This window comes from Anas platyrhynchos, chromosome 16 (assembly GCF_047663525.1).
Source record: "Anas platyrhynchos isolate ZD024472 breed Pekin duck chromosome 16, IASCAAS_PekinDuck_T2T, whole genome shotgun sequence".
NCBI lineage: Eukaryota > Metazoa > Chordata > Aves > Anseriformes > Anatidae > Anas > Anas platyrhynchos.
Window position 1 is genome coordinate 11,946,559 of NC_092602.1, and position 15,737 is coordinate 11,962,295.

The window sequence follows — 15,737 nt, forward strand, 5'->3', positions numbered from 1 at the left end:
AATCTTGTACTATAGGACTTCCTTTGGAAGCATATATTTCTCCCCCATAAGTCTTCTGAACAGTTTTATACTACACGTTTCAAGAGAATTAAATCAATAACAATCTGTACCTTTCTAACCTGAAATGCAAGCTCTGCACGGCAGGAGATCAAGCTATGCAATTAACTGTTGTCCTTTCAAAGGAATTCTGACAGATATTTATAGTTTACTGTATTCCATTTCCCTGCCATTGGAATATAACAGTACAACTGAAAGCAGCTGACTGGAACTATGAAATAATTATAGCAATAACTATTTCCTTCTCTTCTGGGGAAGTCTCACAAAGTGCTGAATGTGGGGACTGCTGATGTTCTTGCCCCTCAGAACTCAGGCCTTACCTTTTGTTTATCGCGCACCTTTATGGCATCCAAGAGGTTTTTTTTTTTCCATTTCCCACTGCTTTTTCTAATGCCAGATTCTAAATCTCACATTCAACTTGACATTGAATGAATCAGCGCTGTACAAATAAACACATTTTTAAGAGCTTTCTAAAATCGGGCATGGTCAGTGTATGAAGTAGAAAGACTTCTCTGTAGTAAAGTCAGTCATATCTTCGTGTGGGAGTTTGGAGCAGCCTATTAGGAAGAAACTATGCAATATTACCAGAAGTGAATAGATTGGCATTTGACTGCTAGGCACTTTGCAAATTTCAATACAATGGTACTTATTTTATACCCTGAGCTGTCAATGTAACTTATGTGCTCATGCTGGTGACTTAGTAGCATAATGACAGGCCATTGTTACTAAGCTAATTAATTTTAAGCAATCTTTCCTAACAGTGTGCTTGAGAGTGACATTCGATTGCTGCAGACTTGAGACATTGAAGCATCAGGAAAATAGTAATGCTGAATCTTACGGCTGCCGCTCCTGCTGCCTCAGTCCAAGTCCCTTATCAGAGGATATTTGCTGTGTTGGGCACTTTAGATCTGAAGCTTGATTTGCCTCTTTCACCAGCTGTAATATCCTCTGCTACTTTGCCTTATGGCTGTACATGGCAGCGGTGTGCTGCAGGTTCCCGCTGCCTGTTAGTTCTGCCACTTGACCCGTTTCCCTCACGTGGGCTGAAATCCTGCAGATGGCTTACCAGGGTCTGCACGAGCTGCGGGCCAGGACCAGGTGCAGCCATTGCTTTGAGCTGCTTTCAGGAGCAGCGTGGTGAGGGTTTGTGGTGTATTTGTTTTGCCATTTTTCTTTTAACTTTTAGAAGTCTGGTAAGGGCGGAATAAGCTAAGTAGCATTGGAAATGTCTTTCCAAATCAAAGGAAGTCTGGAAATTACTTTCCTATCACTGTTTGCCAAAAGGGGTAGAATATAAATGTCTGGATGCCCCAGACCTTTAACTGCATGGACTGGATGTGAAGTTGAACCCTTCCTCCAGCAAGAGAATGAGAACAGGGAAGAGAAACCCTTCGCAATTCGTTCTCACGGGTGGCACGCTCTCCTTGTGGCTGTTGAGTAATGCTGTACTGTCAGGCTGCCTCAGTGGTGGTGCTGAGTCTTTCTAGGTAACAGTTTTGCTTTCTGTCCCCCAACCGGTACTGAGAATGGGTGGGTGAGTGGTGCTGCTGTAACAGGAGGACAAACCCCACAGCAGCTTCCCACAAAGCTAGGTTTCCTAGGAGTGTTGTCAGAAATGTCAAGTCCACTACAGGTAAAGAAGCTAAGGAAGCAGAATGTCTCCTAAATTAACCGGATCTGGAAAGTCCCCATCATTTTCTCCATATGCGGCTGTTATCCAGAACACAGCTGACTGCCAGACCCACCGGTGTGGTAAAGCAGCAACCTGCAACCCAGCCCAGATGGCTCAGCTTCTGGAAACTTGCTTTCATTAACGGAGAAGAAGATTGGACCTTCTGCTCAGTGAGCTGGTGCATGCACGAGGATCAATAACATATCTGAGAACTCTCCTCCTGAGAGGGCTGCAACAAACAGTACATTATTTATGTGCCCTTCTCACGTTTCTCTGCGTTATGTAAATACTAATCAAGGTGAAATTGGACTCAGCCGTGTCTAATTTTGACTTCAGTTTATTTTGGCAATATCCAAGCAGAGGTCAGATGCTAAATGGTCTTCTAGAGGAGCCCTGAGGTTTTCTAAAGCTTTGTGTGGGTTTAAGGCAGTCTCCACGTAGGCTCGTAGCTGGCTGTTGGAGTCCCAAGCGCGGTTGCTCTGTTGTCCCCAGGCCTCATACTTTCCTTTGCTTGCAACATGAGTGAGAAAATAGTGAGTCCTGATTAGCCATTGCCCTTTGACCACAGCTGATGTTACTAATCCAGATAAGCAGAAGCATATTTTATTTGTCTTGGTCAACATTTTGATCTACTTGCCCCTGTTCCCATAGCCTTGAGTTTTTCCTCTGTGTGTCTGTTGATCTTTCAGGGTGTTTTCATTCTGGCTCACCTGGGAGCAGGGGTTTCTTTGGGAATGCTTCCCAGTTTTCAATCTGTTGTGTGGTTCCAGGAGTCTAATTCTGGTTGTTTGTATTTATTTATGGCATCGTAATAGTTTTCACCTGCTATGGGAAAAAAATGTGCCTTACTGGGAGCTCTGCTAACCAAAATCTCCTGTTCCTACTTGGTAAAAGCTAGTGCACTGTGAGCTTTTAATGTGCATGGGTGTGCCTGCCAAGCAGGGCAGCTATTAGTTCTGTGCATGATGATGGTTTCTGTGATGAGCATGACTTTTTCTATTGGGAAATGAACTGTGAACACCTACTCATTTTTCATAGGCCAAATTACAGTGATCTTTCAGCTCTCTGAATTGCCTACACCTCAAAAAGAAAGTCCCTAGGACCCTTTAGAGTGATGCTAATGAAATAGTTGTGGCTGGGCAGCGATTCTGTAACCAGGAACTACCTCTACGAATTATTTGCTTCCTGCCTGGCAGAAGCCTGATGCACCTTGTGTACTTCCTCACCTTTTGCACCATTTTACACTTGGCATTGAGGTAGCTTTTGGGTGTCTGTTGGTCAGGCTTCCCTAGCTGTGATTAAACTGAAAGAAAAGGGTTTGATGTCAGGGAGAATTTGCTTACAGTTCTGTGTCTCTCTGGAAACCTCACAGACAACAGCTAAGAGGAAATGAGCTAAAAAAGGCATTACTGCTCTCTTCTTTCCAGGGGGAAAAGAAAAGGGCAATAGAAATTATTGCTTAAAAAAAAAAAAAAGTCTAAATTCAGAAATTGGAAACAAACAAGCATGACTCTGAATTTAGTTCTAATACTGGTCTTCAGACACTTCCACACTTAAATCCTTGGATGATCATTAAGTTCTGTTGTGTTTGTACTTTTCTAATCCAAGAGATCTCCAGTGGTACTTATCAGCTCAAAGACTTATGCCTGATTTTTTTTTTTTCCTTCCTCCCTGTGTGTTTGTCCCAGAGTTGGTCTGGGGGAAAAGACACTTAGTGGAGCTTTGGACTCTCAAGGCAGCGAGGCCAACAGCAGCTCATAGTTGTCTTGTGCTCACCAGATGGAGAGGATGGGGCCCTCAGTAAAATGGGAGCTGTGGGATCTGTCACAGCTGTCTGCCACTTCTAAGATGATGATAGAGAATGTGTGTCAGTGCATGAACTTCTCCCAGTGAATCAGGTATGTCTGCACAAAGATGACTTTCTCTGATTTTCCTAATGTTACATCTCAGTGTCTGTATGCACAGCTGTTTTTTGTTGTCCTGGGGAAAAAGGCACTCTTAATGAAGAGCACTTGATATTCTGAGATCTGGTCACTGTAATCAAGACAATGAAAGTGGTTTTTTTTTTACGTAAAGCCAAGCTTTCCAATTCAGTCATAGAATCATAGAATCATAGAATATCCTGAGTTGGAAGGGACCCTTAAGGATCATCAAGTCCAACTCTTGACACCGCACAGGTCTACCCAAAAGTTCAGACCATGTGACTAAGCGCACAGTCCAGTAGGACAGAGTACTGTCAGTTAATTTGAGCTTCTGAGCTGTGCAGGTACTTAGAAGTATAATCCATCAGGTACTCTGATCTACAAGTCTGGCTGAAATCTTGCAACTGTCAGCATGACATTACACCCAGTCACATCCAGTGTGCTGAATAGCTAATGGATGTTTTGAAAGGAGCTAAATTGGCTTCCCCAAATTCACCTCAAAAATGCAAGATCTGTCTGCAGCTTGGATGTGAAGGTGTGATTTCAGGCTGCTGTGATAAGTCACTAACACCTGGGTTTTCTGCTTTTTGTTTTCTAAAGCTTCCATTCTAACTTGCATTTACCTAACCCTTTAACAATGCTGTGTTCTTCTACAGCAAACAGCGTGCTGGCAGGTGACTAAGATCAGAAGAAAAACCAGTTACTTTTTTTTTTTCTTGGTGGATGTGGCTTTCAGTTCAGAGCTAAGGCAGGCCTTTAAGTGCGTAATGAGAATGCTGTAGGATGAGTGTAGATCTCGTGTCAGCTCAGATGAACTTCGCTTGTACATATAGTTCAAAGTAAATTGCCACATGGTCAGCAAAATGAACTTAACCATACAGCTCAGGAATACTGAAACATAGAGCATGTTATGATCTGGATTCTTTGTGAGAAAGTGCAAAGGGTGTTCCTTGCATTTCCTCAAAGCAGGAAAAAAATCAGCATCTGCTGAGTGCTAAGATCTTCAAGAGTCAAAGTTGCTTGGCTTAATCCTAATAACTTGTCCCTGAAAAAAAAATGGAAAAGAATAGTTTCAATGAGAACGATGATCCTACAATGAGCAGAAAGAATGTGGGAAATCACATTGCTGGAGAAGGTGTGTGTAGGGGTTTAGCTGTGCTCTTGCTGGGTTTGCTGCTGTGATGCCTGGTGCTTACAGGCCAAAACTTGGGTTCCCAACACAGCTTGTGCCCCAGAGTAGGAGCATCCATTACATGTCAGTCATCTGCCTGCACTGGGTGTATCCTTTCCCCTTTCCAAACCCCATTTGGGTTGCCAGTTTGGCATGGAGCTGCTTTAGGGGATGACAGGACTGAGTGCTGGAGCTTATTTGTAAGTAGTTTTTTAATGCATTGCGAGAACAGCTGGGTAGGAGGTATAAATTGCTATAAATTGCTGGTCTATGCAAAAAGGTGCTTGCATACATTACTGGAGAGCCCACTTGAACTTGTTGAGCAGTGCTCCCACCAGCATTAAGAGGTCACTTAACCCTCTGCGCGGCCCTGCTGCGGAGCCCAGGCGTGCACTGCAGAATTCAATGAGCTCCACCATTTTTCCTCTGTGCGCTGCCCAGAACTGATGCAAAGTGACATCTGACAGTGCAGGCAAAGCAGTGACAGTGCTCTGAGACACTAATAATAGCTGTAGAGCTAGAGCAGTTTTCCTCCATCCTTATTTTTCATTAGATTCTCCCCACTTTGGTGAGGAAATGTTGTCATCCCTGGCACAGTTTATCCTTGGAAGCCACCTTTGAGCCATTTAATCTCAAGGCTGGCTGCACAGTGGAGTCAATGTGCTAGGAATGCTCCCAACATAATCTCTTTAAAGAACAGCTGATACCTCACTGAGAACTTTGAAAAAACATTCCCCTTGGAAGCAGCCCTCGGAAGTTAGGGGCAGTGAGGGGGAGCTGATGTGCGAGAGGCCAAATGGTCTCGGGAGCAGCGCGGCAGCACCCCCCATAAAGGCAGGCTCCGGTGCCATGCAGAAACTCGTCTGTCTCTTTTCTCAGTTTTCTTTGTTACTAAGGAGATTTGCATTGAAACAAGCTCTGCAGGAATCCTCAGGTTTCTAGCAAGGAGATCTTAATATTTCTACTCATTTGTAATTAGTAAAAGAGAAGGTGTCAGAAAAGGTTCCTGTGAGGGATTCTTGGGACCAAATTGCAGTAAAAGGGGGAGAAATGATGAATAGCCCTCTACACCCCAGCTGAGCACTCAAGGTCAATTTGGTGGAACCCAGGGCCAGCAGCAATGTTGTGGTTTACCTCACTAGGACAGAAGTAGAGCAACCCTATTTGGTTTTGGCCTGGCTTCTCCTGCTGTATCTGTTTGTTCCTTGCCCTGGTGCCTGTGTCTCTAGGATATACCCTAGTGAAGTCAGCAGCAAAACTATGAAGAAAGAAGAAGGCTCAAAGATGCTTGGTTTTGGTTTGATAGGTATTTTTAACTGCTGTTCCATGGATGGGGAAAGGGACGCTGTTTTTTGAGTGCTGGGTACAGAGACAGGAGTAGGTGCCTAAGGAGGAACGTGAAGAATTTCAGCTCCAAATCCAGAAGGATAATCCTCACCGCTCCTGCCTACCTCTGTAAGCGGCTGAGTATCACCACCAAGAGGGTTCCTTAGGTACTTAAAGCTCTTCTCTGTATGTCTAGAATTATCCAAGTCGTGTTGATGCTGAACTGTTCAAATCTGATCTCCTTCCTAAGCCCTGTCAAGATTAACAAACCAGGCTTTCTCCCGCCTGCCTCCTGAGAGGCCCTGCTGACAGCACAGACAGAGCATGCCTGCAGCATGCCTCTGCACCAGCCAAGTACACAGACAGCTGCTATTTACATTCCAAAGCAGAGGAAGAGTCAGGGATATCCTGCTGCTATAAAATAGCACTGAATATTAAAGGATAAGAGGAGCTGTTGCATGAGCAATGGAGTTCTGACCAATCTCTTATGTTCTCCTCCTCTGGGGCAGTCTCAGCAGCCTTTTCATGTTCCCCATGATTTTTCCTCTGTAGTATCCTTCCTCTCCCATCTTCCCTGTAGTCCTGCATCACCTTTCCCTGCACGCTGCTCCTGCTGCGTCTCTTTAACACCTTTTTGGCTCTTTCCCATGCTCCCTAAGCTTACCCATGTCAGAGCTGCTGCTTTCTCCTGTGCCCTTTGTGTGGCCTTGGGAGGGAAGCAGCTTGTGGGGTGGGCTGTTGGGAGTGGAGAGTGGCTGGGTGTTGTGTGGCAGCTGAAGAAGCCCTGCAGGAAGGTGGATGTTGGACAGTTTGTTCAGTTCTGTCTGCCTGAGTCCATGTGGCAACGCAGGGGCTTGAGTGTCTTTACAATTGAGCAGTCAAAAGTAATTTTGATGCAAGGCATAAATAGTCAAAGGGTAATGAATACGGTGGACAACTAGGAAAATGTTTTGGGAATGGAGCTGGTAGAGATCATTCAGTATCAAGGTAAATGGGAAGAAAATACAACAAAGGGAGAAGTTGGTAGGTTCCTGCAAAAAAAAAAAAGAAGTTGAAATCCTATTCCCTCCCATTCCAACCCCCATCTCTTCTGCCAGTGGCTTAATATGTATTCAGCAAGCTAAATACATCAGGTCCTCTTTCACCTTGGCAGCACTGCTGGTGATACTATCATACAGATCCGTGCTTGCTGATCCTCCTTGTCCCACTGTTGCACCCAGAAGTTTTTTCCCCAGTCTGGTTATGTGGCTTCTCCTGACCTTTGGAAACGCGGTACTTGAGCTGCAGTAAGACCTGGCCTTTCTGTTTGCACCTCTCCTCAGTTCCCAGGACGCTGGTATGATATAGGCTTTTGCTTCCAATCTATTATCATCCTGTGGAATTAGCCCCCAGGAGTCAGCCTCTGGTCCCAATTACTGTTCTTTAGCTGAGGTGCCTGAATCTCCTGCCACGGAAGGACTGGGACTCCTTTATCCTGGAGCGCATGGACGCCAGTGGGGAAGGCAGAGGCTTGTGGTGAGATGAGGGCCGTTGGCACGCTTCCCAGCACCTCCTGATAGCACAAAGTGTATGTTACAGGCCGGGCTGTACAGTCCCATGGTACAGAAACACTATGAGGCTATTAAACACCCACTTCAAATTGCACCTTTGATCAAATTCCTAACAAAAGGCAGCATTGCTGTGCAGTTCTGCTGCGTGCGTGCTTTGCAAATTACATCCCCAGATGTATGAGATCTCTGGAGACCAGAGGGGAAGGAATGTCATGCACACAATAGAGCTGGAAAAACCTTCTGTCTTAATGGTGCCCCATCAATTCTTATCTGATAATCTCTCCTTTTGAAGGTATGTGGAAAACCAAAAATAAGAACAAAGCATAGACAGAGACTTGCCCTGACCTGTCTTCTAGACCGTATCTCTCTGGAGCTCTGCTTGCTTGCTCTGCTTGTCTTGCTGTGACCTCTCTCTCATCTCGCTATCAAGCTCGCTTGCTGGGGTGAGCAGCTGCCCCCTCCCTCCCTCCCGTCCCTCTTTCCAGCCTCTCCTTGTGCTTGTAACAGCCTCCTCGTGCTTGTCTGCCTTATCCACTTTGTCTTATATTTTCAGCAGAGATTAGAAATATCTCTTCTTCTGAGTCTCAAAGTTCTGAATTCCTCTATCTTCCTGCCACTGCTTATCTTGCTGCTGTATTTTTAAACTCTAATACACTCCAGGATATGGTTGTCACAGGGGACACTTGAACAAAGTAAGAGGAGTGTAGAAACCTTCTGAAATTCTCAGGAAAAAAAATGCTTTGTCAAAAGAGGAAAGTTCAAAGCATAAAAATATGTATCTATTTTTCAGTCGTTGAGCAGTGACAACACATGATAGCGGGATGATTTTGGAGCGTGTTAACCACAGCACACCCTTCTGTTCTGCTTTGTCGTGCGTTGTATCGCTTTTAGGTTGAGGGCTCAAGGGGCCCGGCACGCTTGCAGTAGCTACTTCCAAGTAGCCTGGCAGGTAGGGGACTGCTAATAGCCCCGTCTCTCTCTGGCTGCACAGAGGAGATATCGGAGCAGAAAGAGGAAGTGTGACTCGTAGCTGGTGGCAGCCGGGGGAAATGAACTCTGACTTCCCCAGTCCCAGCCAGCAGCAGAGGTGCCGGGTCTCCTTCCTCCCTCCTGTGGTTCTCTCCAAATACACCTTCAAAGGTGTGAGAACAACTTTGCATTGCCTAGCGAATAGATTTTATCTGGGTGCTCCAAAACCACTATCACTGAATCTCTTGAACCCTTTGAGCTCGATGGAGAGACTTCAAAACTCGAAGGTTTTCACAGCTGAAGGGAGGCAGCGCTCAGACCCTGCTGACATTTGCCAGGGAGGCTGGGCTGCAGCTGTCTCGCGGCTCCTTGAGCCTGAAACCTTGGGCTGACAACCTCATGGCTTAGGAAGCTCTTACCAGACAGAAGTACTTCCCATTTGAAGCCTTCTGCTTGATCCTTAAGACACCTTTGCACCTTTTCCTTAGAGGAGAGGCTGTCGGACACTGCAGTGATAGTAACCAACAATTTCCATTCGTATTGCTGGCAGCTTATGTTCCCAAGTGGGCATCTTCTGAGCAAGGAGCTGGTGCTCTGGGGTTGTTTGCCTTTTCTCTTTGGTTTGTGTAATTATACTTGCCCTGAAGACAGCATTACTAAGATACATATCTAGTTTTTCAAATGATGCCCTGGCAGTCCCTGGAGCTCATTATCACCCTGCAGTGCCCATAACTGTTTTGAGGAATCCCATCTTTTCTCCAGGGGTTGGGGTATTAACAGTGTGCGATGCGCTGTCTCCCCTGGCAGTTACTTACAAGATCACGTTGCTGTCCCACCTTTAACTCTGGTGCTCTTTGTGGGTTCATTTCCCCTTTTCAGGGGAAAATAAAGGCATAATTGCCTTCTTTAGGAAACAAAACATTTCCAAATGTTAAACTTTCCATTTAGAGCATCACAGCGTGCCTGTAGCCTCTGCGGTGGCTGGGCACCTAAACAGCACTTCCTTTCCACGGGGGGAGGAGGATGCCCAGCCTCCTGCTCTACAAGTGGCAGTTCCTATTCCGGCAAAAGGCGAGTTTCCACCTGATGTTAACCCTGTAGAGCCAGTGAGACAGCTGCACAAATTGGACCTAATGCTGCAGGTACCTACTGGGGAATTAATTGTGTGTGTTTTTTTTTTTTTTTTTTTTCTGAATGGTTTTATTTTAGGGAGAGCAAGTTAATTCTTGTTGCTTTGCTGTAGGAAGAAAGTCAAACTAAAAGGCACATGGTTTCTGCAGCTTTTGAAATCTTTGTATTGTTATGCGGAATAACTGCAAACAATTTGCATTACAATGAATCATAAATAAGAGATGCCACCAGCTGAAGTGTAAACTGAGCAAAATGTGGGCAGCTCTCAGTGCAGCAGAACCAAACTGCTTCAGGCAAGACTAGACGGAGCTAGCAGGCAAGTGAGCAAGGCACTGCTGGGTCGCAGACAAGCCTTGTGCTCGGCAGAGGTCCGAATTTTAAGATGCCCAGTTAATCTTAATTTTCAATATAAGCAACATAATATTTGTAGCTTAGATGCCAAAATCGTCAGGCAAAGAGAAGGGAAAAAATCCGAAACCCTTCTGTGGAACAGGATTAGGCAGGATTAAAGTCTGAAATGATCATACTGCTCTGAGTAGTGGGTACTGCCACAGCCAACTCAATAAAACTCAGTGGGACGCTTGACATTGTACATTTTCAAGCAGCAAGTCATAAATCTATGTTCATGTGAAATCCTTTGCACTCAGCCTGATGGGAACAGAATCACTATGCAACTTCAGGTGCTGCTTTTGGGGGGAATAAACCACAAGTTACTGCCTTGCAGGGCAGATCTTTGCTAGGAGAAAGAGAAAGCAACTTGAATGTTTGCTTACCTTTTATAAAATAAGCCCTGTTCTCAAGTGTTTTACTGGGCAGGAAAGTTCTTAAGCATTTTGCTTAAATGTTGGGCAGTCAGGTCAGACCGAATTAGAGTTCTCATCTCGTAAGAAATTTCTTAGAGCTAGCCTGTGCTATGAAAACTGGTGTCAGAAAGGTGGTATGGAGAAGGCACATCTTGCACCAGCGTTGTGCTGCAGTGCCTCTGCGAGGTGCATGTGGTGGTGTCGGAGGATTGGATTGGGGTGTGGGATCTGTGTGCTGGTTGCAGTCTGGAGTTCCTTCCTTGACCAAGTGCTCTTCTGTCTTTGCATCAAGCAGGCCTTTGAGCTGTTGCAGACTTCAGTGCTGCTAGCCCCCAGCCATGAGGTAAGCATTTGCTAGGTCCAATATGAGGATATTTCTGGTTTCCAACTTAAAATAATAATAATAATGGTGGCGTAGCTCATAATCGTGAGTGAAAGGTCTCTGTGCTGTAATGGGAAACAGCTGGTGTGGTAGGCCATTGCAGACTAAAATCTGTCTTTGTTCAAAATGTGGCCCCGCCATTATCACGGTTGGAAATAATCCTTGGTGCTGACATGGTAATGACAGCTTGATGTTTTAGACGCATCTAATGGCACTAAGTCCTGATCTTAGCCGGCATTTATCAAGATAAATAAGCCAGTCAGGCAAGAGCATGGTGGGCTGACTGTATTCCTACAGATAACGATGTGCGTGCTTCCTCTCTCGGAAGAATAATGAACAGAATGACTGTCAAAATATTTCCCTCTGGAGAGACTCCAGAATAACTGACACTTGTGTGAGCTCAGTGCCATCAGCAATGTGAGCCTCTTCACAAACCTGAAAGAGGTGGAGCTGTGGCCAAGGAAGATGAGAGGATCTCACCTTAACACTAACGAGAAGCTGGGAGAGTCATTTTCCCCCTTGTGTTGGACCTCTCTTGGGAACAGCTCCGCTGTCACGGCTGCTGGATGCAATGCTACAGTACGTCCCTCAGGCCTTTTGAGGCTGGTGGACCAGATCCTGCTGACTTCAGCGAGGCTGGGTCTGGTGCAGCACAGTCTTAAATGTTCTTTAGCTGAAACTTTCATTATAGCCCTACAAACCATCAGAGGATCAGGCCCTGCAAGTTCAACTCTTCAGCTCTCGGATTTTCCTATTAATCCTGGAAGAAAGCAGTGCTAATGACTTGTCTGCAAAACAAAGTGCATGTACAGACCTACGCAGAGCTTACTGTGCTGTTGTGGTGTGCCCCTGCTGCAGCCCTCGAGAATTTTGGGAAACACATGTAACTTGCTGCAGGAGCTGCCCTCATTGTAAGGATGATGCATTGAGAAAGTGTGCCTGGGGAGCTGAAAGCATCACTTAGATCACTGTGTCCCGCTTGGTGACCAGAAGAGTAACATGGCCTGGCTGGCTGGAGTCTGAGCACGGGGAAAGCCCACGGACAGTGCCACAAAAGAAATGGTTCTCCTGGGTCAGAAAACTGTGCTGTAACGACAGAGTAAGCTCCAGCAAAGCCACGGCACAGGTCAGGGCTGGGAAGTGTACACAAAGGGCTTTCCCTGTAGAACAGGTCAGGTCATGCTGCTGATTAAATGCGTCCTGCAAAGGTGCCATAACTCTCCAGCCTGAGTGTGTTACGTCTCCAGAGCAAGAGCAGGGTTTTGCAAGACTGGATTAAGGTGAATTTATTCCCTTTTCATTCTTTCAAATGTAGATTTATCCCCGTTGAGCTGAGCTGTGATGAACTAACTTTTTGCTGTAGGCAGAGGGCTGGCTCTTGTACTGATGAAGAGACTTGTATTTTTGCTGAACTGCTTCTTTCCATGCTATTCACAGGAGGTTTCATGAATTTTCTATATGGGTGGCCAAGAAAGTGATTTCTTCTGGCGGGGGTGGGCTCTGTCAAGCTTACAGCTGCCAAGTTCCTCTTTTCCTGATTTTTTTTTCCTCCCCCCAGGAGGGTTGTCTGGGGGATACAATCAGGACAGTAGGATCTCTGATGTGCATCCAGCCCCCAAACGGACAAAAGGACACCTCCTCTGGGTCTGCGGTCTGGGGATCAGGACAGCATCTGGGTGAGGTGCTTGGGTGCTGAGGGAGGAGGCAGAAATCTGAAATCTGAGCTTCCACTGAAAGCAGGTTGTGCGCTCAGCAGTGCTTGGGGTGCTGGGTTGGGTGGGGAGGCTGCTGGGACGGGGGCTTCCTCCTGCCCCAACCCCACAGCATCGAGGGCTCCTGACCCGCTGCCCTGTTGCACACCTGGGCTGCAAGCAGCCAGCAGCAGAACGGCGATTTCGTCGTATCTGAGGAGCACTGAACTGTATCGCAGACGAGGGAAGCAGGCAGTTGAGAGTGGGTGGGAACAAAACCCTACACTTTTCTTTGTTTGTCTTTTAACAATTGGTATTTACGATGAATTTTGACCCCTCCCTCCAACCAAATGTTTCTACATGAGATAGTTTTCCCAAGAAAGGATAGTAAAACATCAGCAGTAAAATAATATTTATAGAGCTACGTGTTTGTGAAAGTGACTGTGGTTTTCAAGGTAAATAGTTGCTGGATTATTCAAACTACTCAGTATGTCTGTCAAAATCCTTGTGTCATGTGGAATATTTCCCACACAGTTTCATAGAGAGCCTCTTTTTAACGGCTGGTGGTAAACCTGTAATGCTATGTTAGGTTTTTAATAGCTTGCAAAGGTCCCCGATTGATTTTCACACATTTATTTCCACAGCAGTAAGGTTTTACGTACTGAGGTGTGGGAAGGAAAGGAGGGGGGGAAATAATCACAGGATGTTGAGCGTGTTTCAAAACCTGTGCCTAAATGCCTGTCCTTAAAAAGCTCTCGAGCCGGGGGTGGCTGAAGTGATTGCATGAGCAGTACTGGAGGGGAGCTGGGAGGTTTGCACTTTCTCAGGCAAGGGTTCCCTTCTTCTCCTCGCAGCCCCCTCAAAGACGAGGCGAGGCAGCTTGCATGAAGCGAAGATCCCCCGTGAAGCTTCACGCTGCCTCCTGCGCCAGGGATGCTGCTCTCGGCTCTGAGTGGCAGCGGGACCTTTGGGGTTTTGGTGCCTGCACATCACTGCTGCCGAGTTTGGCTGTGCCTTGCTTTTCCATCAGCTCCATCCCATTTGCTGTAGGTCTTCATCTCATCATCTCACATTATTCCTGTGCAGTAGAGAGGTGCTCCTAAATCCCAATGGGATAATCAGACGTGTGGGAGAAAGGATCTTGAGCGCTCCTCCAGCTGTGGCCATGCGGGTTTCTGTCCCTGCTGCTGGGAGGAGGCATCTGATGTGAGGGGAGAGACCATTATGTCCCAGAGTCTGTCCTAGTTGTTGTCCTTGCAAGTCAAATTTTAAATTTCTGCAAAGGCTTGATGGAGTTTAATGACCTGTAGACAGTTTTGTTATTTACATAGCAGACATCATTACTGGGGATATTTCCTTCCATATCTCATAGCAGCATGTCTAAGGACTGGAGACCAGCCTTGGCTCTTCCAGAGCTTCTGAGTAAACAAACAACCAAGCATCCTATTTAATAAAAAAAAAAAAAAAAAAAAAAAGACTGGCAATTAAAGAAGACGTCTTGCATTGTACAAACAGGAAGGATTGTAAAACACACTTTGCAGGGAGCCAGTGGAAATGCATTCAGTCTAGTTTATAATCACAGCACAATGAAATACCCTGAACATAAATAGCAAGAAATCAATTTTCTTTAGAAAAAGTAAAATAAAGAACATTAAATGATCATTTGACTAGATAACTGCAGTTTACTCGGTGGTATAACTGTCAGCTTGCCTGTGCACAATAATGGAATTAATGCAGAGGGGGTATGGTTTAGATGTCTCCTTCTTTACAGTGACAATAACTCCCTTGTTTTCTCTAGTGAGTAGATGTTTATACTCTAATTTTGTCTCTGCAGGCTACACAGAGCCTTAAACTTGCAAAAGGGATTTGTGAGCAGCTTGCTTGTCGAGAACAAATGCTAGTCAAAAGAAATGCATGACTTACTGACCTTGAGTTCACTGAACCTTCATCTTGATGCTTCTGCACCACTAAGGAATCGGCTGCTCTGAAAATTAAAGTTCCCAGATTAGAATGGGAGCTCCAACAAAGGACCTGTATGGTTTACAAATACACATCGATTAGAGGACTTTAAAAGAGCTTTGTAAGAACAATGGGATTATGAAAAGCAAATGTTTAAGAGGCAAGCGACCAATTGAGGTCAAAGTTGATGAAAACCAGACTTCTGAAAATATGGTATTTCTTATTTGTGTTTTGGCTAACAACCTTAACTCTTTGTCCTTACCTGTTACGTTATTCTTTTGGCCCTAGTCATATTGTCAAGCTGATGTGCTGTACAAAGAGATGATGACTTTCACAGGGCCCTTGGTTTCTGTCTGCGCGCCTGGTATTTATTTTGCAGTGTCTGGGTCATATTGGTTTGTTGCATCCTCCAAGTTTTAATATTTTTTTAAGGAAATTTACAGGAATATTTCTAGTTGATATTGTTTTAATGTGCTTAAAGCTATGTAGCCATTGTGTCACTTTTTTTCTTCCTGAAGAAATGTGTCTAAAAACCCAATATCTCAAAGTTTTCCATACTGTGTTAAGGCTAATGAACCTTTAATAGTTTAATTTGCTTCTCAAGCTTTTTGAAGCTTCACAACTGCACCTCTTTCTAGGACAGAAATATGAGAGTTACTGTGAAGAGGAGCTGCATGGCAGTTTCCTAGTTCCCATACAGTCTTGTGCATTGGGAGTAGATTCTTCCCCTACAGTAGAGTGCATTTGTGCATACAGGTGACTGACATGGAAGTAAGTGTGAGCATGGCTATTGTGTATATACATGAAAATCAGATCATTTTGAAATATATACGTAGTAAAATGGCATATGCTTTTCACGTGCTCAGGAAACATCTGTGTGGATAGAAATATTTTTTTTAACTGAGTTACAACCTTGGTTCTAAGGTTGTAACTCCTGTATATTTTACCTGCTTAATTGAAAAGATGTTTATATCATGAGAACTTGGAAAACTGAGAGAACTTGTTTTGCTTACCCCATAATCTGCAGAGTTCGCTTTGATGATAGTATGTCATAATTCCTCCTGGGTGCCAGTCAAAACAAAGACTTTGCACTGTACACAAGCA

The 15,737-nt window shown here is 45.1% G+C and overlaps 1 long non-coding RNA gene across 2 annotated transcripts; it reads left to right on the top strand.

Annotated features, from left to right (window-relative positions):
• Nucleotides 1-2,110: 2,110 nt before the first annotated feature.
• Nucleotides 2,111-15,696, top strand: LOC106016641 (uncharacterized). 2 transcript variants are annotated; one of them, XR_002401395.4, is made up of 7 exons: nt 2,111-2,262; nt 3,418-3,627; nt 9,616-9,809; nt 10,897-10,944; nt 12,542-12,659; nt 13,529-13,720; nt 14,509-15,696. It is a non-coding gene; the product is annotated as an uncharacterized lncRNA (long non-coding RNA). The 2 variants fall into 2 exon arrangements; XR_005269758.2 differs by lacking the exon at nt 13,529-13,720.
• Nucleotides 15,697-15,737: the final 41 nt, after the last annotated feature.